Below are 26,832 nucleotides of genomic sequence, written 5' to 3'. Positions count from 1 at the left end.
GATAAAATAAAGTTAGTAAAATAAAAACTAAGAAACTAAGAATAATTATTAAGAAAAAAATTTTTTAAGTTAAAAAAACACAAAAATCAGACAGAACCCTAGGACAAATGGTAAAAGCAAAGCGATACAGACCAAATCACACACAGAAGAATACACATACACACTCACAGAAAGAGAAAAAAGGGGGAAAAAAAAAATATATATATATATATATCATTGCTCTGAAAGTCCACCTCCTCAATTTGGGATGATTCTTTGTCTAATCAGGTATTCCACCGATGCAGGGTACATCAAGTTGATGGTGGAGATTTAATCCGCTGCTCCTGAGGCTGCTGGGAGAGAGTTCCCTTTCTTTTCTTTGTTTGCACAGCTCCTGGGGTTTAGCTTTGGATTTGGCCCCTACTCTGTGTGCAGGTCACCTGAGGGCATCTCTTCTTTGCTCAGAAAGGACAGGGTTAAAGGAGCAGCCAATTCAGGGGCTCTGGCTCCCTCAGGGCGGGGAGAGGGAGGGGCATGGTGTGTGGCGTGAGCCTGCGGCAGCAGAGGCCAGTGGGACGTTGCACCCGCCTGAGGCACGCCATACGTTCTCCCGGGGAAGTTGTCCCTGGATCACGGGACTCTGGCAGTGGCGGGCTGCACAGGCTCCTTGGAAGGGAAGTGTGGAGAGTGACCTGTGCTCACTCACAGCCTTCTTGGTGGTGGCAGCAGCAGCCTTAGTGTCTCATGCCCGTCTCTGGAGTTCCTTTAAGCAGCGCTCTTAATCCCCTCTCCTCACACACCAGGAAACAAAAAGGCAAGAAAAAGTTTCTTGTCTCTTCAGCAGCTCCAGACATTTCCCGGACTCCCTCCCTGCTAGCTGTGGCACACTAGCCCCCTTCGCACTGTGTTTATGCCACCAACCCCAGTCCTCTCCCTGGGATCCGACTGAAGCCCGAGCCTCAGCTCCCAGCCCCCGCCCGTTCCAGCGGGTGAGCAGACCAGCCTCTCGGGCTAGTGAGTGCTGGTCGGCACCGATCCTCTGTATGGGAATCTCTCCACTTTGCCCTCCGCACCTTTGTTGCTGTGCTCTCTTCTGTGGCTCCAAAGCTTCCCCGCTCCGCCACCCGCAGTCTCCGCCCGTGTAGGTGCTTCCTAGTGTGTGGAAACCTTTCCTCCTTCACAGCTCCCTCCCACATGTGCAGGTCCCGTCCCTATTCTTTTGTCTCTGTTTTTTCTTTTTTCTTTTGCCCTACCAAGGTACGTGGGGGAGTTTCTTGCCTTTTGAGAGGTCTGAGTTCTTCTGCCAGCATTCAGTAGATGTTCTGTAGGAGTTGTTCCAAGTGTAGATGTGTTTCTGATATATTTGTGGGTAGGGAGGTGATCTCTGCATCTTACTCTTCTGCCACCTTGAAGCTCTCCAAAAGATACATTTTAAATAGAAGTGAGATGCATGAGGATAGTATTTGTATCACAAAATTGCAGTTTCCCAAAAACTTTCAGAATTTGTACAGAAACACAAAAGACCCCAAATAACCAAAGCAATCTTGAGAACGAAAAACGGAGCTGGAGGAATCAGGCTCCCTGACTTCAGACTATACTACAAAGCTACTGTAATCAAGACAGTGTGGTACTGGCACAAAAACAGAAATATAGATCAATGGAAAAGGATATAAAGCCCAGAGATAAACCCACACATATATGGTCACCTTATCTTTGATAAAGGAGGCAGGAATGTACAGTGGAGAAAGGACAGCCTTTTCAATAAGTGGTGCTGGGAAAACTAGACAGGTACATGTAAAAGTATGAGAATATAACACTCCCTAACACCATACACAAAAATAAGCTCAAAATGGATCAAAGACCTGGGCTTCCCTGGTGGGGCAGTGGTTGAGAGTCCACCTGCCGATGCACGGGATGCAGGTTCGTGCCCTGGTCCGGGAAGATCTCACATGCCACAGAGCGGCTAGGCCTGTGAGCCATGGCCACTGAGCCTGCGTGTCCAGAGCCTGTGCTCCGTAACGGGAGAGGCCACAACAGTGAGAGGCCCACGTACTGCAAAAAAAAAAAAAAAGGATTAAAGACTTAAATATAAGGCCAGAAACTATCAAACTCTTAGAGGAAAACATAGGCAGAACACTCTGACATAAATGACATAAATCACAGCAAGATCCTTTTTGACCCACCTCCTAGAGAAATGGAAATAAAAACAAAAATAAACAAATGAGACCTAATGAAACTTAAAAGCTTTTGCACAGCAAAGGAAACCATAAACAAGACCAAAAGACAACCCTCAGAATGGGAGAAAATATTTGCAAATGAAACAACTGACAAAGGATTAATCTCCAAAGTTTACAAGCAGCTCATGCAGCTCAATATCAAAAAAACAAACAACCCAATCCAAAAATGGGCAGAAGATCTAAATAGACATTTCTCCAAAGAATATATACAGATTGCCAACAAACACATGAAAGAATACTCAACATTATTAATCATTAGAGAAATGCAAATCAAAACTACAATGAGAGATCATCTCATACCAGTCAGAATGGCCATCATAAAAAATCTAGAAACAGTAAATGCTGGAGAGGGTGTGGAGGAAAGGGAACACTCTTGCGCTGCTGGTGGGAATGTGAATTGGTACAGCCACTATGGAGAACAGTATGGAGGTTCCTTAAAAAACTACAAATAGAACTACCATATGACCCAGCAATCCCACTACTGGGCATATACCCTGAGAAAACCATAATTCAAAAAGAATCATGTACCAAAATGTTCATTGCAGCTCTATTTACAATAGCCAAGAGTTGGAAACAACCTAAGTGTCCATCATTGGATGAATGGATAAAGAAGATGTGGCACATATATACAATGGAATATTACTCATCATAAAAAGAAACGAAATTGAGTTATTTGTAGTGAGGTGGATGGACCTAGAGTCTGTCATACAGAGTGTAGTAACTCAGAAAGAGAAAGACAAATACCATATGCTAACACATATATATGGAATCTAAGAAAAAAAATGTCATGAAGAACCTAGGGGTAAGTCGGGAATAAAGACACAGACCTACTAGATAATGGACTTGAGGATGGGGGAGGGGGAAGGGTAAGCTGTGACAAAGTGAGGGAGTGGCATGGACATAAATACAGGACAAAACGTAAAATAGATAGCTAGTGGGAAGAAGCCGCATAGCACAGGGAGATCAGCTTGGTGCTTTGTGACCACCTAAAGGGGTGGGATAGGGAGGGTGGGAGTGAAGGAGACGCAAGAGGGAAGAGATATGGGGACATATGTATATGTATAACTGATTCACTTTGTTATAAAGCAGAAACTAACACACCATTGTAAAGAAATTATACTCCAATAAAGATGTAAAAAAAAAAAAAGAAAAGAAAAGAAAAAAATTTCCAGTTTCCGTGGCTGTGTAACCTATTGTGTCAAAATGTGGTGGCTTAAACCAACAATATTTATTTTCTTCAAGAATCTGCAGTTTCAACAGTGCCCAAGAGAAACAGCTCATTCAATTGTATTTGTCATTAGCTGGAGCAGCTCAAAGTCACTTTCTTGTCAATGCCAGCTGTCAGCTGGGATCTCAGTTGAACATCTATATAGGGTCCCTTCACGTAGCCTGAGCTTCCTCACAGCATGGTGGCTGTGTTCCAAGCACCCTGAAAGGAAGTGGAAACATAGTGCCTTTTAAGACCTAGCCTCAAAAGTCATTCAAAATGGCTTTGGTTGCATTCTACTCATCAAGGCTTTCATAGACTGTCCACGTTCAAGGGAAGGGAACATGAACTGATGGAGGATGGAAAGTTCTGGAAAAGTATGTGGTCCTGGAAATATTGTTATGGTCATTTTTGAAAAATATAATCCTCCACTCATCCCTACATTCCCACACAGAGAACCTCCTTCTGGGTTGGATCCTTATACAATGTTGCTCAATTCCCAGGAAATTGAAGATAAAATGACACACTTGGTAGGAAACTTTTAAGAGCTTTGTAAAAGAGAACTCCTCAAATACAGGTTTGGCGTAGAGCACAATCCTCTTCCAACTAGGCACACATAGAATGCAGGTTGATTTTCTGATTTCCCAGATGATTTTTTTTAATGATTCTAGACACAATCATCACAATTCCCTGCACAGGGAATTCAGACTTTCCTTTGTAAAATGAAGACTAGAGATAAGAAGATCCACAATGCCCTTATCAGCTCTAATATTCTATGGAAACAGGAGAAAAATAGAATGAATTAAGAAAATTTAAAAGCACTATGCTGAGTCCAACAAAGGGAGAAGCCGAGCTGTTGCTTGCTTTATATTTGAAGGCTGTGCATGGTTTTCATGATGGCAATAATAATTTATTGACAAAATGCTTTTATTGAATTGCCTTTACTGAAGAGGCCTTGCTTTTTCACCAACTTGCTACAATTAAAAGCAGCAGTAAACAGAGCCTTTTTATTTAGATTGAAAAGCAACAATTAAGCTTGCTCAGCTATAAATAGGAGGCAGCTTCACATCAACCACCCCAAATGCACACATTAAAGACTCCAGTCCCAGATGCCCCCAATTTATTTCCACAGGACAAACCAATAAATTGTCAAACCCTGACCTGAAAGCTGACAATTTCTTAGAAAATGGAAGTAGGTAAATTATGCATAATTCTAGATAATTACTGGGATGTCCACGAGGCCAGGAAATCAGTACCCGTGCTGGAGATCTAAATTTACAGGCATCTAGTTTTTTCATTTTATCATTATCAAACCATGTTTTGCCTTGGGTGGCTGTCAGGGCTGGCTCTCCTTTGCCTGAGAGGCATAGATGAAAATAATGGATTTAAGAGTTAGGGAAAGGAAGATAGAAAATAAAAAGTTCTTTCACAAGATTCCCATTAGTTCGAGTAATTCAGTAAAGAGACCAGAACATGGGCAGAGTTGAATACTTTTTAATAAAAAGAAAACAAAACTGCAAGTGCCACTCATCCCATCTATAAACTATAGATACTGAGTTTTCAGAGATGTGAAGGCATTTGATTCAACCGCCTCATTTTCCGCCTCATTTTCCGCAGGAGGAAACCAGAGGCTTAGGAAGCCACATGTATTGTCCAAGGTCACAGAACTTGACAGTGGCAGAGCTGGAACACAATCGCTTTCCTGACTGCCACTTCAATGTCCATTGAATGGAAAAAATTGCCCTCCTTTCATTCTTTTCAGTACAAAAGACTAGATTAATGAGACCTAAGTGATAAAAAGTCCAAAGGGTATCATACTTCTTTGAGTGCAAGACAGTTTTCAAAGGCAACAGGATTTTCCCACTTGGAGATACTGGGACTCCTCTGCCAGTCTAAGCCAAGAGGAGATTCCCACTTGGAGATACTGGGACTCCTCCCCCAGTCTAAGCCAAGAGTTGCCAATTTCCAAAAGCTCCAAAAAAGTGATTTTCCAAAAATCTGTCTTGGGGGAATCACACCTTTTTGAGACTCATGAGTCTTGGTTTTCTGTTTGCACATGCCCTGTGTCTCCCAGTGAGTTACCAACTGCCTATGACTTCCCTCCGATATGTACTAGATATTCTTTGTTGCCCCCCTCACCTTCTCTAACAAGCTCTGTGCCCTAGCGGACTGACATTTATGGACTCATCAATGGTACCCTAGTTCTTTGGCTACCACTGAACTTGGCTATATGGCAGGGGGTGGGGGGAAGGGACACAAACAGGAGACTGGATAGCAAGAGGATAAAGAAGCCAAAATTTGTATTCTCCCATCTCACTTCCTGCAGAGTGAAGCAGAGTTGCCCAGCCAAGCCCATCCCAGATTAGCCAAACCCCAGGCAAAGCCCAGACACGTGAATGAGAGTAAACAACTATTGTAGTAAACCACTCACTTTTCAGGGGTAACTGTATTATGCAGCAATAGCTGACTAATACAGAATATGACATCTAAAAAGAAGACTTTTAGACAATATGGCCATTCTAAAAACTGAGATAAACATCTGTGAAAGCCAGAAATGGAATTGAACAGAGGAGTAATTGGGATTGAGTTTACAGACTCACTGAACTCCAGATCCAGAAGCCAATGGAGAAATCTGAGTTCCTGTGGGTAACAAGACTAAAAATTTCACAAAGGAAGTAAGAGGCTCACTCTTCAAACTCACTGTTTGAAATCAGAAGCAAGTTTGAGGTTTCCTCATATATTAAAGGATGCTGAAATAAGCTCTTAAAACCACTATCTGAGCTACCATTTATATAAAGCAGGGAAGCTGTAAGAAATGAAATCTTTCATCCTGGACTTAGGCTTAACAATCTGCTGACTTGGTTGCTGAATATGTAATGACTCCAATATCAGTGTAGGTTGCTAGCCCTGAACTACCAATATAAGACCTGGTTTTGGAATTACTGTTCTTGGGAGGTGGTGGAAGAAATCAAATATAAATATGCAGGACTGTGAAACAAGGGGTGGAAGAGAGAGAGAAAAAGCATGCAACCTCTCTGTCTCCATTCAGTAATAAAATTCCAAAACATATGAGAAAATAATGCTAAGAAAGACAGCAACAACTGGAAATAAATTCACTCTAGATGAAATGGAAATAATTGGAGAGATTATTACGCACAGATCCTCACTGAAATAACTACTAAAGAATTTTAGGCAGAAGGAGAAAACATCTTGAGAGATAGGTTGGAGTGAAATATAGAAACAATACTTAGTGTAGAATTTGGTGAAATATGTTGATAAGTTTAATTTACTATTGACTCTTTAAAAAAGAATGGTATTTTTCCACATAACTAGATACAATTCAAGTAATGTCAAGGAAAATATAGAAGAGGGAGGTGTTCATTGTGTAATTAAAGCATATTAAGTTCTTGGGTTATTTGGGAGGAGGGTAGAGATACTGAATAACTTAAACTTTGTTATAAAATTTTATACTTAAGTAAATATATGAAAATTTTGAAACAGAAAGAAGAAAAAGTGGAAAAAGAGGCAAATAAAGAGCATGATAAATCTAAAACATAAAATAAGATCATATAACTAAGTATGAATATAGCAGTAATCAAGATAAATATAAAGGAATTCAAGTGGCCTATAGGAACAAGATTATCAGGCCAGATTTTTAAAAATCCAACCATCTGTCGTTTACAATAGACACATCTAAAACATAACCGTCCAGAAATGTTGAAAATAGAAAAAAACACAAAAGACAATTACTAACTAAAAGAAAGCTGATATAACAATATTAATGTCAGATATAATTTAATTCAAGCTAAAAAGCATAAAGAAAGACATAACATAGTAATAAAAGGAACAGTACACATAACAGTGTTAGTTTGAATGGCTAACACTATGCCTTGAACTATAAAGAAAGAATACTATCAAAATCACAAGCCAAAATGAAAAACCTACCATCCTATTTAAGGTTTTAAAATACATATATCAAAAACCTGTGGAGCCAACAGAAAATATCAATGTATATTGAAAAGCTCAAAAGTAATAAACCCATTTATAGATGTAGAAACTAAGTCTCTGGGAAGTTAAGTGACCCACCCAAGGTCAAAAAGTTTATATGAGTTAGAACAACAACTATAACTCACATCTTTTAAGGCTAAATCCTATGCCCTTCCAATTTTATAACACTAAAGCCAATAGAATAAACTGCATATTTGCAGAAACTAGATTTTTCCATTCCCTTAAAATAAGTGTAAGTGTGGGGCTTCCCTGGTGGCGCAGTGGTTGACAGTCCGCCTGCCGATGCAGGGGACACGGATTCGAGCCCTGGTCCGAGAGGATCCCACATACCGCGGAGCGGCTGGGCCCGTGAGCCATGGCCGCTGAGCCTGCGCATTCGGAGCCTGTGCTCTGCAACGGGAGAGGCCACAACAGTGAGAGGCCTGCGTACCGCAAAAAAATAAAAGAAAAGAAAAGAACAAGTGTAAGTGTGTAGCATCTCCAATGGTGTTCCACTCAGATTCCCTTCGATCCCTTTGACCTTTTCAGTATGCTTTTCCTTGCCTTCTAAGTGTTTTACTTCTAATTGTCCATCTCTATGATGCTCTATGGAGAACCTCCCTGGGGCTATTGTGTTGGCTTGAGAGACAGAAGTTCCTCAAAAGTAGTCCCTATCCAATGATTGACTGGAGTGGAAAAAGGAAAGCCCAGCTCTTTTGCCTTGGAGTTAGGCCGAAATTTGAGGTGTAATTTACATTACCAACCTCTCCTGAAGGTTAAGGCTGAGGCTAGAACTTGGCTTGGCTTCTTTCCTTCCCTGTCCTGCTTTCCACACCCAATTTTTCCCAAGAGAACTTCCTCAATAAATCAAGTTGCATGGGAATTCTCATCTCAAGGTCTGCTTCTTGGAACCCTTTGCTAAAATAAAGACCATACAACTCTGTACAGAAGTATAGCGAGAGTAGAGAGTCATCCTAGGGAAAGAACATTTGAGTGGCTCAGAGTTCCTGGTGCTCTGGTCTTTGGGAATTTCCAGTTGGATTTACGCACTGGGAATCTGGCATTGTGAATGTAGTGTCTGCCAAGCTTGAGAAAAATTCTCTTGCAGTTTCAGACTTGAGGTCAATAACCATTGATTGGCCAACTTTCTGTCCCCAACAGTCCCTCTTGGGTCCAGTTCTAGATAAGTGATATTCAAATCTGGAGGATTCTTGACTTACAGCTGTCTCTCCCTCTTTCTCTCCCTCTCCCTCTTGCTTTTAAGACTGGCTCTGAAGATGCAAAAATGGCACCACAGAGCTCTGGGCCTTAAGATGCAGGACAACGGGTAGCCATACAAGCAACATCATGGCCTTTCGAGTTGATGTGGCCATTATTTCAGCCCCTACATTTTATCCCATAGCTTTGTTTTCCTTTGCTTTCCAAGTCTGGATCTACAGGTAGGCCCTATGTAGAAATCCAGGTCTGCCCCGTAGCAGGCAAAAATTCCATTACTCACTGTGGCTTAGAATGATATGTATATAATAAAATATTTACCATTTTAGTGCATGCTGTATGCCATTTTACAAATGAAGAAATTGAGGTTTAGAAAAGAAAATTAACTTGCTCAGATTCACAAGGCTACTAAGTAGCTAGGTCTTGCTACCAACAGATGAAGGATTTGGTGAGCCACATATGAGTCCTGAACCTCCATGGATCCTACAAGTCATAGCATTTTCTACCCTGGCTTTGCTGACCCAGGCTCTAGCACTGGGATAGTCTTTGATTTTCTTGCTATGTGCACCAGTTGTACTTTCCAGGTTAGGGCCCTGACATCCATCCTCTGCTGACTCGTTTCTCCCGGGAGCTGACACTTGCTTCTCAAAATGTGTCTTCAATTTCTACCTGCCATTCCCTACGTATATACATAGCAGGAGGATGTGCCCTAAATGAACATCTCTGGGAACTTCCTGTTTCAAAGCCCTGCCCACTTCCTGCCAGGCTTAGCTGTGGCAACTGGGGGCCTAAAACCCTCATTGTGTCTTAGGTCGGATTCCCCAGAAGCAGAGCCCAGGACAGGAAAAATCAGGTGCCCAGGGTATATTGAGGAAGGATGCTTAGGAGAAGCCTCTAAGGGAGGACAGAAGACAGGACAGGGGAAGAAGGCAAGCAACGATGTGTGTTCTGGCAAAATCTAAACTTGGCCTGATCCATGAAAGACTTTGGAGACACAATCGTCCCCTCCTTAAGGCAAGGGGGCTGGCCTTTTGTACCCCTGCATCAGTCAGTCATTGCTATAGGCTTCTCCTGGTGGGGGGTATAGGGGTATAACCTCCTAGGCATCAGTTAAGGGCAATTCTTGGGGAAGGAGGCCTCTGTGAGCCCTTAGCAGCCAACACTGAAAGCAGCCGGGGGCTGGGGGCCCTGCCCATGCAACAGCATCTACCCCATGTGCCTGAGTCCAAGTCAGGCTCTGAACTGACAGGCTGCAGCAGTCAGATCCCTTTCTCTCACCCCACCTCCCTGCTCCTGGACTCCTGCTTCCCACCAGCCCTTGTGGCTGGGATCCCCCATGCCAGCTGCTCATCCACAGCTTACTTGATTTTAGTACAGAGTAAACTGCATTGGCGCCCGACACTTTATTAGTGTTCTAAATCTTTGTTTACAGTTACCAAGACTCCCCAGGTGGCAGCAAAAAAGTCAACAAGGAAATAATACTCCACCAGCTGGCGTATTAGCTGGGGATCAAACCACCACACAGGTAACAGCTGGGTGTGCGCCCACAATCCTCAGGGCATTGCTGGCCCTGAAGGCTCATCTGGAGTTACGCGTTTTAACCCCCTTTCTGAGCCTGCCTCTTTATCCTCCGCGTCTTCCAGTTATTTTGCACCATGTGGAAGCTGAGGTAGCAATGAGCTTTGAAGCTGTTCCGCTGCCTTTGACAGTCCATAGTTGTTCGTTGATCCAGTTGCTTGCTGCTACGTACATCAATCTCTTGGCAAAATCTGTGCCATTACGTCCCATTGTTTCCTTAGTCTAAAACTCACACCTTCTGTTGCTAAATCCTATGTGTTTCTTGTTGTATGAAATGAACACTTTAAGGGAGCCCTGAAGAAAAACTCTCCAGCTCTTCTTATCCGAGACTGAAGAAATTAGGTTGAGTCCAAAGGAAGTCATTCAGAGGGGCCAAGAGAAATATACTAAACACTGCTGCTATTGCTTCATGCCTCCTGGTTTGATTCCCTGGACCACATGCATGTGACCCATGGGTGGGCTAGAGACACCATGAGGGTGGCAACAGGCTTGGGCTTTAGAGCCTGTGCCTGAATTCTGGTTCCAGAAAATCAGAGCTGCGTGACTTGGGACAAGTGACTTAAAATCTTCATGCATCAGATTTCTTCTCCATAAAATAATAGTACCTATTATTTCAGGGCTGTGAGGATGACATTTGAAAATATATGTTAGACACTCAGCCTCGAGGCTGTGTCTAGATTTGGTGGGGCCTGAAGTTTATTTAAATATACCCTCCCACAAATAAAAAAAAAATTAAAACATTTTGCATTTGCAGATTTTATGAAAACACTTAAATATGTGAACATGCTAAGGCCCTTTTCAAGGCCTTGGGAAAGCTCCATGTATGTGAGAGGCCCCAAGCTTAAACTTTATTAGCTTCATATTGAATCTGCTTTTCTTAACAGTCTGTGCTCACTAAATATTAGCTATCAGGGATCTGGTGTGGGAAAGAGGGCCCTCAGCTTCTTATACATGTGTTCTTAATTAGACTCCATGCCTCTTGGGAGTGAGCCAAAGACCCAAAAATACGGTCTGGTGATCTGGGGGGAGTTTAGGAGAATATATGTGTCTGGGTGGGACAGTACCTTGTGAAAGGGATGTGACCAACTGTATTACTTAGGATAAGTAATGTTAGCTGCTATAAAAAAAATAGCCCCTATAATTTCAGTAGCCCCAAAATACAAAAATATATTTCTAATTCATATAAAGTCCACTGGATTCTCCTGGTTGGTGAGACCCAGACTCCTTCATCTCATGGGTCCCCATCTTAGTTCTTAGAATCCTCTCCATCTAGCTGATAGATAGGGAAAAAAATAAAGTGGAAGATAGCTCATGGGAAATCTTCATGGGCCACATTCTACTAGATAGAATTCAGACACATGGCCACAAGTAACTGTAGAGGAATCTGGGAAATGTGGTCTAGCTGTGTAACCAGGAAGAAAGGGAAACAGATTTGGTGAGCCAGTTTAATATCTGCCAAACCAACTTTCCTTTAAGTTTGACTAAGGACCACAAGGCGGGGCTGAAGTAAATTTTACTTGAGTCCAATAACAGGCAGACTTTTGTCTCTAGACTGAGTAGACAAGAACTATGAGAAACACAAGAGATAAAAGGGAATCAATCATAAGAGGCAGGCCTATGGCTTCAAAGGTTAGTATGTCTTTTGTTGACCTTGTACTGATGCTACTGGAAGCCTTACTCCATGGGAAGGTCAAGAGGGAACCTCTCCACTTCCAGGATGTCCAAGAAGAACAGGGGTCTGTGGAAGTACAGGAAGAAGACCCTGGGCCAGACCATGTACCAGCCAGAGATAGGAGCAAAGAGTGGGAAGTAGTCCCCATTCCTGAGAGGCAGAAAGCAATTCGTGCTCAAAGAAAAGTTCACAGTTTTGGAGAATAGACTAGAATATCAGAGAGGAAGCATAAGACGTTATATTTCTGAAAGGGAAGATGGCAAAAAACACATTGGAAAAAGAGTCAACTCTACCCTTTGGCCATAGCGTCCAAAAGAGAAGAGAAATCTGAAAGCATTCCACATAACACGGAGAGCAGCAAGCAAGACTTACTATGGATTCATAGTCTCCATCATCCGAGTCTACTCAACAGTTTCCTCCTGCAGAATCACAAAGCCCTGCAGTGACCTCACGAGCCAAGAGTGAGAACAGTCAGCATCACGGTGCAGGTAGGGGTATTACTTAAATGATGTTGGGATTTCTCCTTATCATGGGACCCTGAGGGACCATGGACACTTGAGGATTTGGGGTTATTCTCATCTGGCTACTGCAGAACAGAAAGCATTGGATTGGTAATTTTCCTTTTCTTCTTTATAAAAATTTAACTCTATTCTGATGTGCTGTGTCTAAAGCTTATAAAGAATCCAGTCTTCTAGAACATTTCCAGGATGGCAGCTTAAGCAAAGAAGGAAGCAATCACTTTCTACCTTCACCCCATAGAATAAGGTCACCTGACCCTCAATTCTGAAAGCCGGTGGACTCCAAAGTTAAACTTGTCAGAGCCTTCCTGCTTCAAGGTCTTCACATTTCTTCTCAGCAGCTGCTGGACCTCATCAGTCAGCTCAGTTTTACCTACATCTCAAGGGTTGATTTTTACCTATATAGGAAGAATTTACCCAGCTTTCATGGTATCAATTTTTCCTCAATGTTCTGCCTCTGAGCTGTACATAATCCTGTTTAAATATCTAGATCATTTCCTTCCAAATAGAAATTCTTTCCAAATTTTTTTCCCCTATCAGGTGGCTCAACACAAACTAGGTAAGTACTATGACCAGTCACCCTGCTCCTTGTACCGCTCTGTTTTGGCCTGTCCCACTGGATCTCTTGCTTAGTCCCATGCTGTCTTCTCTGCCTGGAACCATCTTCCCATAGAGCCTTGCATGCCTCATTACTGCTCATTGGTCAGGGCCAGCTTAAATATCAACTCCTTAAAAACTCTCCTGTGATTAATTTATCTAAAACATGACCTATCTCTGTCATTCTCTTCCACCTTATTCTGAAATTGTATAATTTATTTTAATTTTTTAATTTATTTTAATTATATTTTTTATTAGTCATCCATTTTATACACATCAGTGTATACACGTCAATCCCAATCTCCCAATTCATCACACCACCATCCCCACCCCACTGCCGCTTTCCCCCCTTTGTGTGCATTAGAGAACGTTTATTCTCTACCTCTGTGTCTCAATTTCTGCCCTGCAAACCGGTTCATCTATACCATTTTTCTACGTTCCACATATATGCGTTAATATACGATATTTGTTTTTCTCTTTCTGACTTACTTCACTCTGTATGACAGTCTCTAGATCCATCCACATCTCTACAAATGAACCAATTTCATTCCTTTTTATGGCTGAGTAATATTCCATTGTATATATGTACCACATCTTCTTTATCCATTCATCTGTTGATGGGCATTTAGGTTGCTTCCATGACCTATTGTAAATAGTGCTGCAATGCACATTGGGGTGCATGTGTCTTTTTGAATTATGGTTTTCTCTGGGTATATGCCCAGTAGTGGGATTGCTGGATCATATGGTAATTCTATTTTTAGTTTTTTAAGGAACCTCCATAGTGGCTGTATCAATTTACATTCCCACCAACAGTGCAAGAGAGTTCCTTTTCTTCACACCCACTCCAGCATTTGTTGTTTGTAGATTTTCTGATGATGCCCATTCTAACTGGTGTGAGGTGACACCTCATTGTAGTTTTGATTTGCATTTCTCTAATAATTAGAGATGTTGAGCAGCTTTTCATGTGCTTCTTGACCATTTGTATGTCTTCTTTGGAGAAATGTCTATTTAGGTCTTCTGCCCATTTTTGGATTGGGTTGTTTGTTTTTGTAATATTGTGCTGCATGAGCTGTTTATATATTTTTGACATTAATCCGTTGTCCGTTGATTCATTTGCAAATATTTTCTCCCATTCTGAGGGTTGTCTTTTCATCTTGTTTATGGTTTCCTTTGCTGTACAAAAGCCTTTAAGTTTCATTAGGTCCCATTTGTTTATTTTTGTTTTTATTTCCATTACTCTAGGAGGTGGGTCAAAAAAGATCTTGTGATTTATGTCAAAGAGTGCTCTTCCTATGTTTTCCTCTAAGAGTTTTATAGTGTCCTGTCTTACATTTAGGTCTCTAATCCATTTTGAGTTTATTTTTGTGTATGGTGTTAGAGAGTGTTCTAATTTCATTCTTTTACATGTAGCTGTCCAGTTTTCCCAACACTGCTTATTGAAGAGGCTGTCTTTTCTCCATTGTATATCCTTGCCTCCTTTGTCATAGATTAGTTGACCATAGGTATGTGGTTTTATCTCTGGGCTTTCTATTTGTTCCATTGACCTATATTTCTGTTTTTGTGCCAGTACCATATCATCTTGAATACTGTAGCTTTGTGGTATAGTCTGAAGTCAGGGAGTCTGTTTCCTCCAGCTGCACTTTTTTCCCTCAAGACTGCTTTAGTTATTGGGGGTCTTTTTTGTCTCCATACAAGATTTAAGATGCCATTGGTAATTTGATAGGGATCGCATTGAATCTGTAGATTGCTTTGGGTAGTATAGCCATTTTCACAACATTGATTCTTCCAATCCAAAAACATGGTATATCTCTCCATCTGTTGGTGTTATTTTTAATTTCTTTCATCAGTATCTTATAGTTTTCTGCATACAGGTCTTCTGTCTCCCTAGGTAAGTTTATTCCGAGGTATTTTATTCTTTTTGTTACAGTGGTAAATGGGAGTGTTTCCTTAATTTCTCTTTCAGATTTTTCATCATTAGTATATAGGAATGCAAGAGATTTCTGTGCGTTAATTTTGTATCCTGCAACTTTACCAAATTCATTGATTTGCTCTAGTAGTTTTCTGGTGGCATCTTCAGGATTCTCTATGTATAGTATCATGTCATCTGCAAACAGTGACAATTTTACTTCTTCTTTTCCAATTTGTATTCCTTTTATTTCTTTTGCTTCTCTGATTGTCATGGCTAGGACTTCCATAACTATGCTGAATAATAGTGGTGAGAGTGGATATCCTTGTCTTGTTCCTGATCTTAGAGAAAATGTTTTCAGTTTTTCACCATTGAGAATGATGTTTGCTGTGGGTTTGTTGTATATGGCCTTTATTATCTTGAGGTAGGTTCCCTCTATGCCCACTTTCTGGATAGTTTTTAGCATAAATGGTGTTGAATTTTGTCAAAAGCTTTTTCTGCACCTATTGAGATGACCATATGGTTTTTATGTTTCAATTTGTTAATATGGTGCATCACATTGATTGATTTGCATATACTGAAGATTTCTTGCATCCCTGGGATAAATCCCACTTGATCATGATCATGGTGTATGATCCTTTTAATGTGTTGTTGGATTCTGTTTGCTAGTATTTTGTTGAGGATTTTTGCATCTGTATTCATCAGTGATATTGGTCTGTAATTTTCTTTTTTTGTAGTATCTTTGTGTGGTTTGGCTATCAGGGTGATGGTGGCTTCATAGAATGAGTTTGGGAGTGTTCCTTCCTCTGCAATTTTTTGGAAGAGTTTGAGAAGGATGGGTGTTAGCTCTTCTCTAAATGTTTGATAGAATTCACCTGTGAAGCCATCTGGTCCTGGACTTTTGTTTGTTGGAAGATTTTTCATCACAGTTTCAATTTCATTACTTGTGATTGGTCTGTTCATATTTTCTATTTCTTCCTGGTTCAGTCTTGGAAGGTTATACTTTTCTAAGAATTTGTCCATTTCTTCCAGGTTGTCCATTTTATTGGCCTAGAGTTGCTTGTAGTAGTCTCTTAGGATGCTTTCTATTTCTGTGGTGTCTGTCGTAACTTCTCCTTTTTCATTTCTAATTTTATTGATTTGAGTCCTCTCCCTCTTTTTCTTGATGAGTCTGACTAATGGTTTATCAATTTTGTTGATCTTCTCAAAGAAACCACTTTTAGTTTTATTGATCTTTGCTATTGTTCTCTTTGTTTGTATTTCATTTATTTCTGCTCTGATTTTATGATTTCTTTCCTTCTGCTAACTTTGGGTTTTGTTTGTTCTTCTTTCTCTAGTTCCCTTAGGTGCAAGGTTAGATTGTTTATTTGAGATTTTTCTTGTTTCTTGAGGTAGGCTTTTATAGCTATAAACTTCCCTCTTAGAACTGCTTTTGCTGCATCCCATAGGTTTTGGATCGTCGTGTTTTCATTGTCATTTGTCTCTAGGTAATTTTTTATTTCCTCTTTGATGTCTTCAGTGATCTCTTGGTTATTTAGTAACGTATTGTTTAGCTTCCATGTGTTTGTGGTTTTTAAGTTTTTTTCCCCTGTATTCATTTCTAATCTCATAGCATTGTGGTCAGAAAAGATGTTTGATATGATTTCAATTTTCTTACATTTACTGAGGCTTGATTTGTGATCCAGTATGTGATCTATCCTGAAGAATGTTCTGTGCACACTTCAGAAGAAAGTGTAATCTGCTGTTTTTGGATGGAATGTCCTGTAAATATCAATTAAATCTATCTGATCTATTGTGTCATTTAAAGCTTGTGCTTCCTTATTAATTTTCTGTTTGGTGTATGTGTCCATTGGTGTAGGTGAGGTGTTAAATTTCCCCACTATTACTGTGTTACTGTCAATTTTCTCTTTTATAACTGTTAGCAGTTACCTTATGTATTGGGGTGCTCCTATGTTGGGTGCATATACATTTATAATTGTTAAATCTTCTTTTTGGATTGATCCCTTCATAATTATGTAGTGTTCTTCCTTGTCTCTTGTAACATTCTATATTTTAAAGTCTATTTTATCTGATATGAATATCGCTACTCCAGCTTTCTTTTGATTTCCATTTGCATGGAATATCTTTTTCCATCCCCTTACTTTCAGTCTGTATGTGTCCCCAGGTCTGAAGTGGGGCTCTTGTAGACAGCACTTATATGGGTCTTCTTTTTGTATCCATTCAGCAAGCCTGTGTCTTTTGGTTGGAGCATTTAATCCATTTACGTTTAAGGTAATTATTGATATGTATGCTCCCACGAACATTTTCTTAATTGTTTTGGGTTTGTTTTTGTAGGTCCTTTTCTTCTCTTGTGTTTCCCACTTAGAGAAGTTCCTTTAGCATTTGTTGTAGAGCTGGTTTGGTGGTACTGAACTCTCATAGCTTTTGCTAGTCTGTAAAGCTTTTGATTCCTCCATCAAATCTGAATGATATCCTTGCTGTGTAGAGTAATCTTGGTGTAGTTTCTTCCCTTTCATCACTTTAAGAATGTCATGCCACTCCCTTCTGGCTTGTAGAGTTTCTGCTGAGAAATCAGCTGTTAACCTTATGGGAGTTCCCTTGTATGTTATTCGTTGTTTTCCCCTTGCTGCTTTCAATAATTTTTCTTTGTCTTTAATTTTTGCCAATTTGATTACTATGTGTCTTGGCATGTTTCTCCTTTGGTTTATCCTGTATGGACTCTCTGCACTTCCTGGACTTGGGTGGTTATTTCCTTTCCCATGTTAGGAAAGTTTTAGACTATAATCTCTTCAAGTATTTTCTTGGGTCCTTTCTCTCTCTCTTCTCCTTCTGGGACCCCTATAATGTGAATGTTGTTGCGTTTAATGTTGTCCCAGAGGTCTCTTAGGCTGTCTTCATTTCTTTTCATGCTTTTTTCTTTATTCTGTTCTGCAGCAGTGAATTCCACCATTCTGTCTTCCAGGTCACTTATCCGTTCTTCTGCCTCAGTTATTCCGCTATTGATTCCTTTTAGTGTACTTTTCATTTCAGTTATTGTATTGTTCATCTCTATTTCCTTTTTCTTCATTCTTCTATGTCTTTATTAAACATTTCTTTCATCTTCTCAATCTGTGCCTCCATTCTTTTTCCGAGGTCCTGGATCATCTTCACTATCTTTATAGATTTTTTTTTTTGCACTCATTACTATTTGTATCCCCAGCCAGAACACAAAATTCACAAGAGGAGTCACTCTGTCTTGTTTGCCATGATAACCCTAGGACCTCTGGGAACTTAATAAATATTTGTTGATTGAATGGGTTCCATACTCCACCTGCCCATTGATTTTTTTTCACCAGCAACAGCATCATGGTCTTTTTCCTTCAGCATTAGCCACAAGTTAATAAATCCAGCTCTGTTCCCCAAAACAAAATTTTGTGTTGATAGGGAATGATATGCATGCACTTTGAACCAATATTTGTGATTTTCTATTTTGGAGAAAGTTAACTAATAGCTCAGCCTTACAGAAAACATCTTCTATTATATCAGCAACATCTGGGGTTCTCCATACTTTTCCTAGAGAATATGTATAGGACTGGGGAAAGAAGAGGAGCATCATTCAACTACAAAGCTTAGAAAACTCTCTTTTCATCTCCCTCTTGGCTCTACAGTAGTTATGATTAATGTATAGAATTCCCCCCTCCCACGGCTGCTCTTCTAGAAAGACATGGTACCAAACTGTAAGTTTCATACATCAAAATTATGACTGGCTTATTCATTTCTGTAAAACAAGTATGTAGAACAGCCCCTGGCATGTGGTTGGTGCTCAGAAAATGCAAATTGAATACCTATTGAATGGCCAGGTTTATAAACATTTGCCTGTTAACTGGACAGAGTCTTGGCCCTTGAGAAGAAAGGAGTTGGCCATAGCATCCCAGAGTTAGCACTGCCAGAGTCACTAGGAAGAGAATGGATTTTGCAGACCCGAATGTTAGCACATTAAGGAGCGGAAGGCTGGAGATCATCTTTGCTTTGGTTTAATAATTTTATCTAGACCTCTTTATTCAGGAGAACTTAGCTCCCAGTAAGAGGTCAATTCTATAATGAGAAGTTATGTTCTTCCTTTATTTTTGAGACATTTGTTTTGTTTTGTTTTTTTGCGGTACGCGGGCCTCTCACTGCTGTGGCCTGTCCCGTTGCGGAGCACAGGCTCCGAACGCGCAAGCTCAGCGGCCATGGCTCACGGGCCCAGCCACTTCGCGGCATGTGGGATCTTCCTGGACCGGGGCACGAACCCGTATCCCCTGCATCGGCAGGCGGACTCTCAACCACTGTGCCACCAGGGAAGCCCCCTATTTTTGAGACATTTAAGGTCCAATAAAAGGGGTTAGGACTGACTTGGTGTCAGAAATTAAAAGGAAGACAAAACATTTGCATGTTTTGACAATAGCTTCACACTTTCACCTGTGCAATCTTTTCTTAAACACTCTTGCAATTCACTGAGAATCAGGATTCCATAATCCAGCCTGAAATGGTTTCCTCTGGAGGCTCATGTATATGCATTCCTTTCTTACTTTCTCCCTGACTTCTGATTTTGCTTACATGCTTAGTAATCACCCCAAGGACGAGGAGGACACAGAGAGCAGAGTGTTGAGCATCGATTCAGTCAGCAGTTTGTGTATTTTCCTTCTTATCCTGGATGTGAAGCCCCATTCTAAAATTTGCAATTAAAACCAGAGCCTACCTTAAAGATAACATTATATTTTCCCCCCAATGGTCAAACTCTGCATAATAACATCAAATTGTATTCACTGTCTCTCAAGAGTGGCTCACTGCTTTTAATCAGTAAGTGAAAAAGAGAATGTTTTTCTTGGTTCTATCTGTATTCCATTGCAAAAGCTCAAACTGCACTAGGGTGAAGATTGCAGTATTTCTGCAAGGGTTAGAAGGGATCCCAACTATCCAAAATAGGTCAATATGCCCAGACCGCTGCATTTAGTGTGGTGTCTAAGCCTCTCTTCTGGCTCACAGTTGTTTAAGAAGCCATTTTTCTTGGTATGTCCTGATAATCCCACCTCATTTCTGCCAAGGGCAGGACTGAATTAGAATAGCATGACCAAGGATAAACTCTAAAACATGATGTTATGTTGACCCCCTGCCATCCCCAGGAGATATGATGGTTTAAGAGGGCTATGCATCCTTTGACACTCTCCCACTAAGGGGTAGAGTCTGTGTTCACACCCCTTGAAATCGGGTGGGCTTTGTCATTGCCTCAACCTAAGGAGTGCAACAGAAGTAACACTGAGGCTGCCATGTGCTGAAGGTACCAGGTGGAGAGGCCACTGAGAGAGAAGAGAGATGGCCAATGAGCCCCAGCTGTTCCAGCCCCAGCTATTCCATCTTCCCAGGTCACGGAATGCCATGCATGTGAACATAGAAAACTTCAAGATGACTCTAGCTCTAGTTGCTTTCTGACTGTAACCACCGAGAGCTGGGAGCCAGATGTGCCCAGAGGAGCCTGGCTGACCCCAGAACCATGAGAGACACTAATAAATGATTATTGTCTTAAGACCCTATGTTTTGAGGTTGTTGGTTACATTGCAGTAAATAACTAGAAGAGGAGGCATCACTCATAATGTGATGTAGAACTGAACCCAGATGATTCTCCTGCCCCCACTAGATACAAGGCTGTGGTAGGCGGCACTGATGTGGGCACACAGAGACAAAGCAATGCCACACGGGACGTTGGAGCTGGTAGCTGTCTGCAGGCTATGATTTGATAATCAATGGAACCTCCCCAAGGGCACTACTCTGGCCCCTGACCGTAGTAACTGCTTCGATAGGATTTGCATCCTAGCAAACATGCAGAATGCTAGAGATCCCCACGTACAAGGAGTTTCAAACTAGGAGCACTTGGGGTTTCGAGAAGGGACTGTCAAGGAGGTAGGGTGCAGAGCAAGCCTAGTGGGAACAACCTTTTCCTTTCCTCTGTTCTCAGGGTCAGGGCTTCTTTCCAGCCTCAGGGGTGGGACATATGACTCCAGTGACCAATCAGTGCAACACATTCCTCTGGCCATTATGATTGCTGTAGGCTTGGACATGAGGTATAGGCCAGCCAATCAAAGTGAATGTCAGGACCTTCACAGGGAATTCTGGGGGAAAGATGTTTACTCTTCTTCACTAGTTTGGACATCAAAAGGATGTTATTCTGAGAGCTTCCAGTGGTCATCCTGTGATGAGGAGGCAAGGATCCTGGGAATGGAGTAGAAAGAGGGAAAGCAGAGGAGAGAGGAGACAGACAAACTGATCTTGATATCTTTGTTTGTACCTCTGTATCCAGATATGCTTGAAGCTGGACCTTCCTAGGTTATTTTGTAATTTGAGCCCATAAATTTATTTTGCTTGTTGACTTAAGCAACTAGAATCAAAAGAATATCAATGAATACATATATGCTTAGCTTCTTTAGAAGTTTATGTCTAGGAAAAGTCATTTCTGCTGCTAAAAATGTGTTTAGAAATAGCTGATATTAGTCCATTTGATTTAGTCCTTTTTGTTTTGCAAAAGGAAAGGAATAAAGTCAAATTAGTACCCTGGTCACCTGACATAATCCCATGTAATAATAATGATGATAAAATTGATGATGATGATACTAACATTCACTGAGCCCTAATCCTGGGCAAGACAATGTTCTAAATGCTATGGATATATTAGCTCATTTAATCATCTCAATAATATTATAGGCTACTCCATGATTGTGCCCATATACAAATAATGGAATTGAAACACAGAGAAGATAAGTAACATTCCTCAGATCACACAGCAGTAGTGGTGAAGCTCGGATGGAACCCAGCTCATTCTCTTAGCTGTACCCTGGTGCTGTCTCTGACAAGGTAAAGTGATTTTTGAACAACCCCTGGGTTCTGGGCCATTTGTCTTTTCACAGTGCCTCCATTCTTAAAGCATGGAACCCAGAAGGCCCATGTTAAATATAAGTGGGAGAGTTTCCATCACTGTGGATTTGCCTCCATCATCTCTTCTTATTCCAGCAACAAAGTACCTGCCTTACCCATGTCAGCTTGGGTCTGACACATTTCCCAGAGGTGAGAAAATGCAGAGATCAAAGAGAAAACTTTTAACGTAAGTTGTCAGCTTGTTTCTGCTGCCAAAAATTCTCATGTTTAAAAGTATGGCACAATACTTTATTCTTCAATCTAAAAAAATTAAATTGTAGCTGACTCTCAGTCCTCTTTTCACTTGGGTTGAGGAAGATTCAGTCTCAGTGAGTATGAAGAGTCTTTGCTCCCACGCCCCCAGTTCCCAGAAGGGTCCAAGAAGTTGTGTGCAGCATAGAATTTGGGGGGCTCCCCCACATGGTGTTTGGACCCTGTATGCTCCTTGTTCAGATGTGCATAGTCCTTGGAGGGAAGGTGGCTCTGACAGACACCTCATTGTCTGTTACTCTTGGGTGCAGGGTACTTTGTGAGACTGGTTTCCCAGAGGCTGGGGCCAAGCTTCCCTCATGGGCCTCACATCCATTTAATTCTAAGGAGATGCTAGGGTGCCAGATCGGAAGCCACCATCCCTTTCTTTGTCTCCGCTAATCTTCACCTCTCTGCTTTTACTATTTCTACCTTCCCTTGGATGAAGAACACAAGCACCCTCACTGCCCCCACTCTGTTCTTTGTAGCACTTTTCACATTGCATGGGTTTCAGCCTAAATTAAAATGGGCTTTTTAAAGAATTGTAGAGCTTTTAACCATTCAAGCATCATTTATTTTACTTTTCCCTTAAATACATTTTGAAAAATCTCTTAGAAGTCCAGTCAGTTTAGGGGTTAGTTAGTGTATATTTTATTGACCATTCAATTTCAAATAAATATGGAGGAAATTGTAACCCTCTTCAACAGCTCAACGACAATTTAAGGAGAATGAGAACCTGATTGAAACAATTAGGAACTTAGAAACCAGACTCAGATGTGGTCAGACGTGGTCAAAGAAAACAAGCCCAGGAATTTTTAAATCCTGTCTTATTTTCCTTTTAAGAAAAATGTTAAAACCACAAAATTAAAAGAGATATTGCCCTAAATTTGAAATGATTTAATAAACAGATTGGATGCAATTATTATAGTTGGCATTGAGAAATATTGATAACTAAAATTTTATCTTTTGAAAAATAAAAATGATTGTTCTCACCTAGCCTGTAGGCTAGAAGCTGGGAAAGAAAACATTTCAATAGCCTGTCCTCTGTTACATATGTTGATCAACGCATGTAATCAAATTCCTGATCAGATGGGCCATCTGCAGACACCCCAAGAAGGAGAGTTTTCTATCAGCCCCATTTTATTTACTCCCTTTTTGGATTTGTGGACTTTACTGAATTTTGTGGTAGGTGAATAATAGCCTAATAAAACTATCCCAAAACCTATTCCAAAAATTAATATATATATATTTATATATATACATATATATATACACACTATATATGTATATATATAAATAATGTTATAAAATATATATAAAAACTATATATAATTTTAAATGTATAACACATTATAATCAATATAGTGTGTATTATATATCTCATACGTATAATGTGTTGTTAGTTGTATCTTACATTATATATTGTATAAATGCATCTATGATTACATCATATAAAATTATAGGCCTTTTCTTCCCTCATCTTTCCTCTCCCCCTCCCATCCCACCCCCTCTGCTGCTCCGCTCTCTGGCCTGATTCGGCACTGGGGGACCATGGAGAAGACACCAGGGTCGCCACCTCCTTTGTCCAGGCCTAGATCTTCCTGAGCCTCCCCCCTTCCTCTCCAGGGCCTTCTCCTTCAGTTTTGAAGCCAGTGGTGTTGTGGCCGCCCTGCCAGGCTCTCTGAGAGTGGTGGGTGTGAAACGGGTCAGGAGTGACCTGGATTTCCAGACTCACCATGGTCAAATTCACCACGCGAGGGTGTGGACCGTGTTTAAGGATTGCCCCAGCATTCAGCTCTATGTGTAATAAGTATCCACAAGCAGTTTCCTTGGAAGTAGGTGTACATCAGTGTCAGGGAATAGCTGCCACCAACAATATGTCAGCAATACCTACATTTTTGTTTTTTTGAAACAAAGTGACAGTTGATCAGTATCAAGGAGCAGATGCTGTGGGACTAGAAGAAAAAACCGAGCAGCACTTAGAAAACAGCCCTGGAAGCAATGAGGACACAGATATTCCAAAAGGCTATATGGATTTTATGCTTTTTTATTAACAAATCTGGCTGTGAATGTCTTAATGAAAGTGAGGAGCATGGATTTGACAACTGTTTATGAAAAGACATGACCTTCTTGGAATCTGATTAGGATGGACAGCTGCTTATTACTGTCGTCTTCAATCAGCCTGTTAAGCTTTATTCAATGAAATTTCAAGGTCCAGATAATGGTCAGGGTCCGAAATACGTAAAAATTTCTATCAATTTACCCCTATCTATGGATTTTGAAGAGGCAGAAAGAAGTGAACCAATTCCAGCTCTGGAACTATCAGAGGATGATATTAAAGAAGATGGTATTGTCCCACTTCATATGTTAAGTTTCAGAATGTTAACAGCATAACTATATTTATTTAGTCCAATCAAGTGAAGAAGAAACAACTAGAATTTCATATTTTACTTTTATTGGAACTCCAGTCCAGGCAGCAAACATGAATGATTTCAAATGAGTAGTTTGCAAAAAAGGAGAAAGCCACTAAGGTACAAAAGACACTGGAAGACCATATTGCAATCAGATCTACAGCTCTTGGATAATTGCTTGATTCTTGCCAGAGACCTTCTTTTTTTTTTAATTTAATTAAAAAAATATGTAATTGATTTACAATGTTGTGTTAATTTCAGGTATACAGCACAGTGAATCAGTTATACATACATATATATATATATATATATATATATATATATATATACACTCTTTTAGATTATTTTCCCATATAGGCCATTACAAAGTATTGAGTAGAGTTCCCTGTGCTATACAGTAGATCCTTATTCATTATTTACTTTATATATAGTAGTGTGTATAAGACTTTCAATATTTCATTCATTGCCATCACCAATAAATCATTGCCTTTGTTCAGATGGTTAAAAAAATATTATAACAAATAATTGGGCAAGTAATAAAGTTGACCCTTGTACAAGCAAGGTTAGGGGCACTGACCCTCTGTGCAGTTGAAAATCCAAGTATAACTTATAGTCAGCCCTCTATATGCACATTTCTTCTGTATTCGCAGTTCTGTATCTGTGAATTCAACCAACCTCGGATCTCTTTTTTTTTTTTTTTTTTTTGGCCACACAGCTTGCAGGATCTTAATTCCCAGCAGAGTCCTAACCACTGGATTGCCAGAGAATTCCCAACTTTGGATCTTGTAATACTGTAGTATTATTCAGTGAAAAAAAAATCCAAGTTTAAGTGTACCCACACAGTTAAAATCCATGTTGTTCAAGGGTCACTTGTAATTGTTAATGAGCCCTTTACCTCCCCTGCTCTGGTTTCAAAGCTGAAGACACCTAAATTCTTTTGACCCCCACAAAACTTCCTCCTTCCATAAATATGCCACCCCGACTTTCTCCACAGACCTGACAGTAAAACAAACAAACAAAACACAAAACAAAACAAAAAACTTTCCCTGAGACTAGTCCATCCCTGTGTCAGGTTGTTTTTGATTTGCTTTGTTTTGTTCAGTACATCATGAGGTCAAGAGCCCTAAAGTCAGCCTGCTGAGCCTCTAATCCTGGCTTCACCCCTTTAACAGCTGTGATTGAGTTCAAGTCAGCTCCCTCTCTTTGCCCAGATCACCCACCTGAAAAGTGGAGGAGTAATTGAATTCATCACCCAAGGGCATCAGGAGGACTAAATGACTTCTAAGAATTCAGGATTCAGTCATTAAAACAGTGACTTATGCTCAATAAATGATAGTAGTAGTAGTAATATTATAGTTATCCTCCTGTTGTATGGATTCTCAAAAACATCTTAAATTTTAAACTACTTAGGCCTTATAATTGGAGCAGAGTCAGCCTCATCCCTATTTGGGGAAACAAGGGAACGTGACAAGCAAAGGCTTCATGGTCACAACCTGGGAACAGGGTCAGAAAGCCCATATTTGGGGCATCCCTTTTTGCTGCCCTGTAAATGGTCTTTATTTGCTTTTCCTATCTAGTCTCTAGATTAATTGCGAATTTACATGGAGGAACTTGAAGTTTGCCCATACATTTTCTGTGTTTAAAGAGAAGATTTTTATCCCTGAATATTCTGCAGTGAGCACGAGTCAAGGAGAGTGACTCAGGCTATCTTCTCAGAGGTGGCCAGTCATAAATCAGCTCATACAGAAAATTAATCTCTCCTGGCTTCTTTGGGAAGTTAGCAATTATTAGTAGACAGTGAGAGAGAGTCTTCAAAAGAGGCATATGTGACAATGTCACCTAAGTATCTTCCAAACTTATTGATATTGGAGAAAAGATTTTCCCTCAAGTAAGCTTTGTGGGGATGGGGCGGGGAGCTCTTAGCAAGCAGATGCAGCCAAAGGAAGTCGTTGGGGCCTGAAACTCAATACAAATGTGAGATGACTCCCAAGAAATACCCTGGTATCTTCAGGGGAAGATAAGGTTTCAAACACCTATTTGGCCCAACATGGGTTTGTTTCTACCCACTGTTGAATACCTAGGATATCTTGAAAATGTTTACCCAACCATTTTGAGAGTCTGACTATATGGCACCCCACAGCTGAATACAAATAATATCCAGGTTTTGGGGCCAGTGTGAACAGCCACAGAACTAGGGAATTCAAGAAAGGACATGGAAGAGTCACCCACATCAAGCCCTCACTTGAGGCAGCCTTACATTGAAACCATCACAGACAGGATTTCCTCCTTCTTTCTGTCTGTCTCTATCGGTGGGTTCTTAAAATGTGGTTCCCAGACCAGCAGCGATGG

The 26,832-nt window shown here is 40.6% G+C and overlaps 1 pseudogene; it reads left to right on the top strand.

Annotated features, from left to right (window-relative positions):
* Positions 1-21,834: 21,834 nt before the first annotated feature.
* LOC101319984 (thioredoxin-like protein 1 pseudogene) lies at positions 21,835-24,663 on the top strand (annotated as a pseudogene).
* The last annotated feature ends 2,169 nt before the right edge of the window (positions 24,664-26,832 follow it).

Source organism: Tursiops truncatus, chromosome 15 (assembly GCF_011762595.2).
Source record: "Tursiops truncatus isolate mTurTru1 chromosome 15, mTurTru1.mat.Y, whole genome shotgun sequence".
NCBI classification, from domain to species: Eukaryota; Metazoa; Chordata; class Mammalia; order Artiodactyla; family Delphinidae; genus Tursiops; species Tursiops truncatus.
Note: the sequence above shows the minus strand (reverse complement) of the source record. Positions and strands in the feature narration are given on the sequence as shown.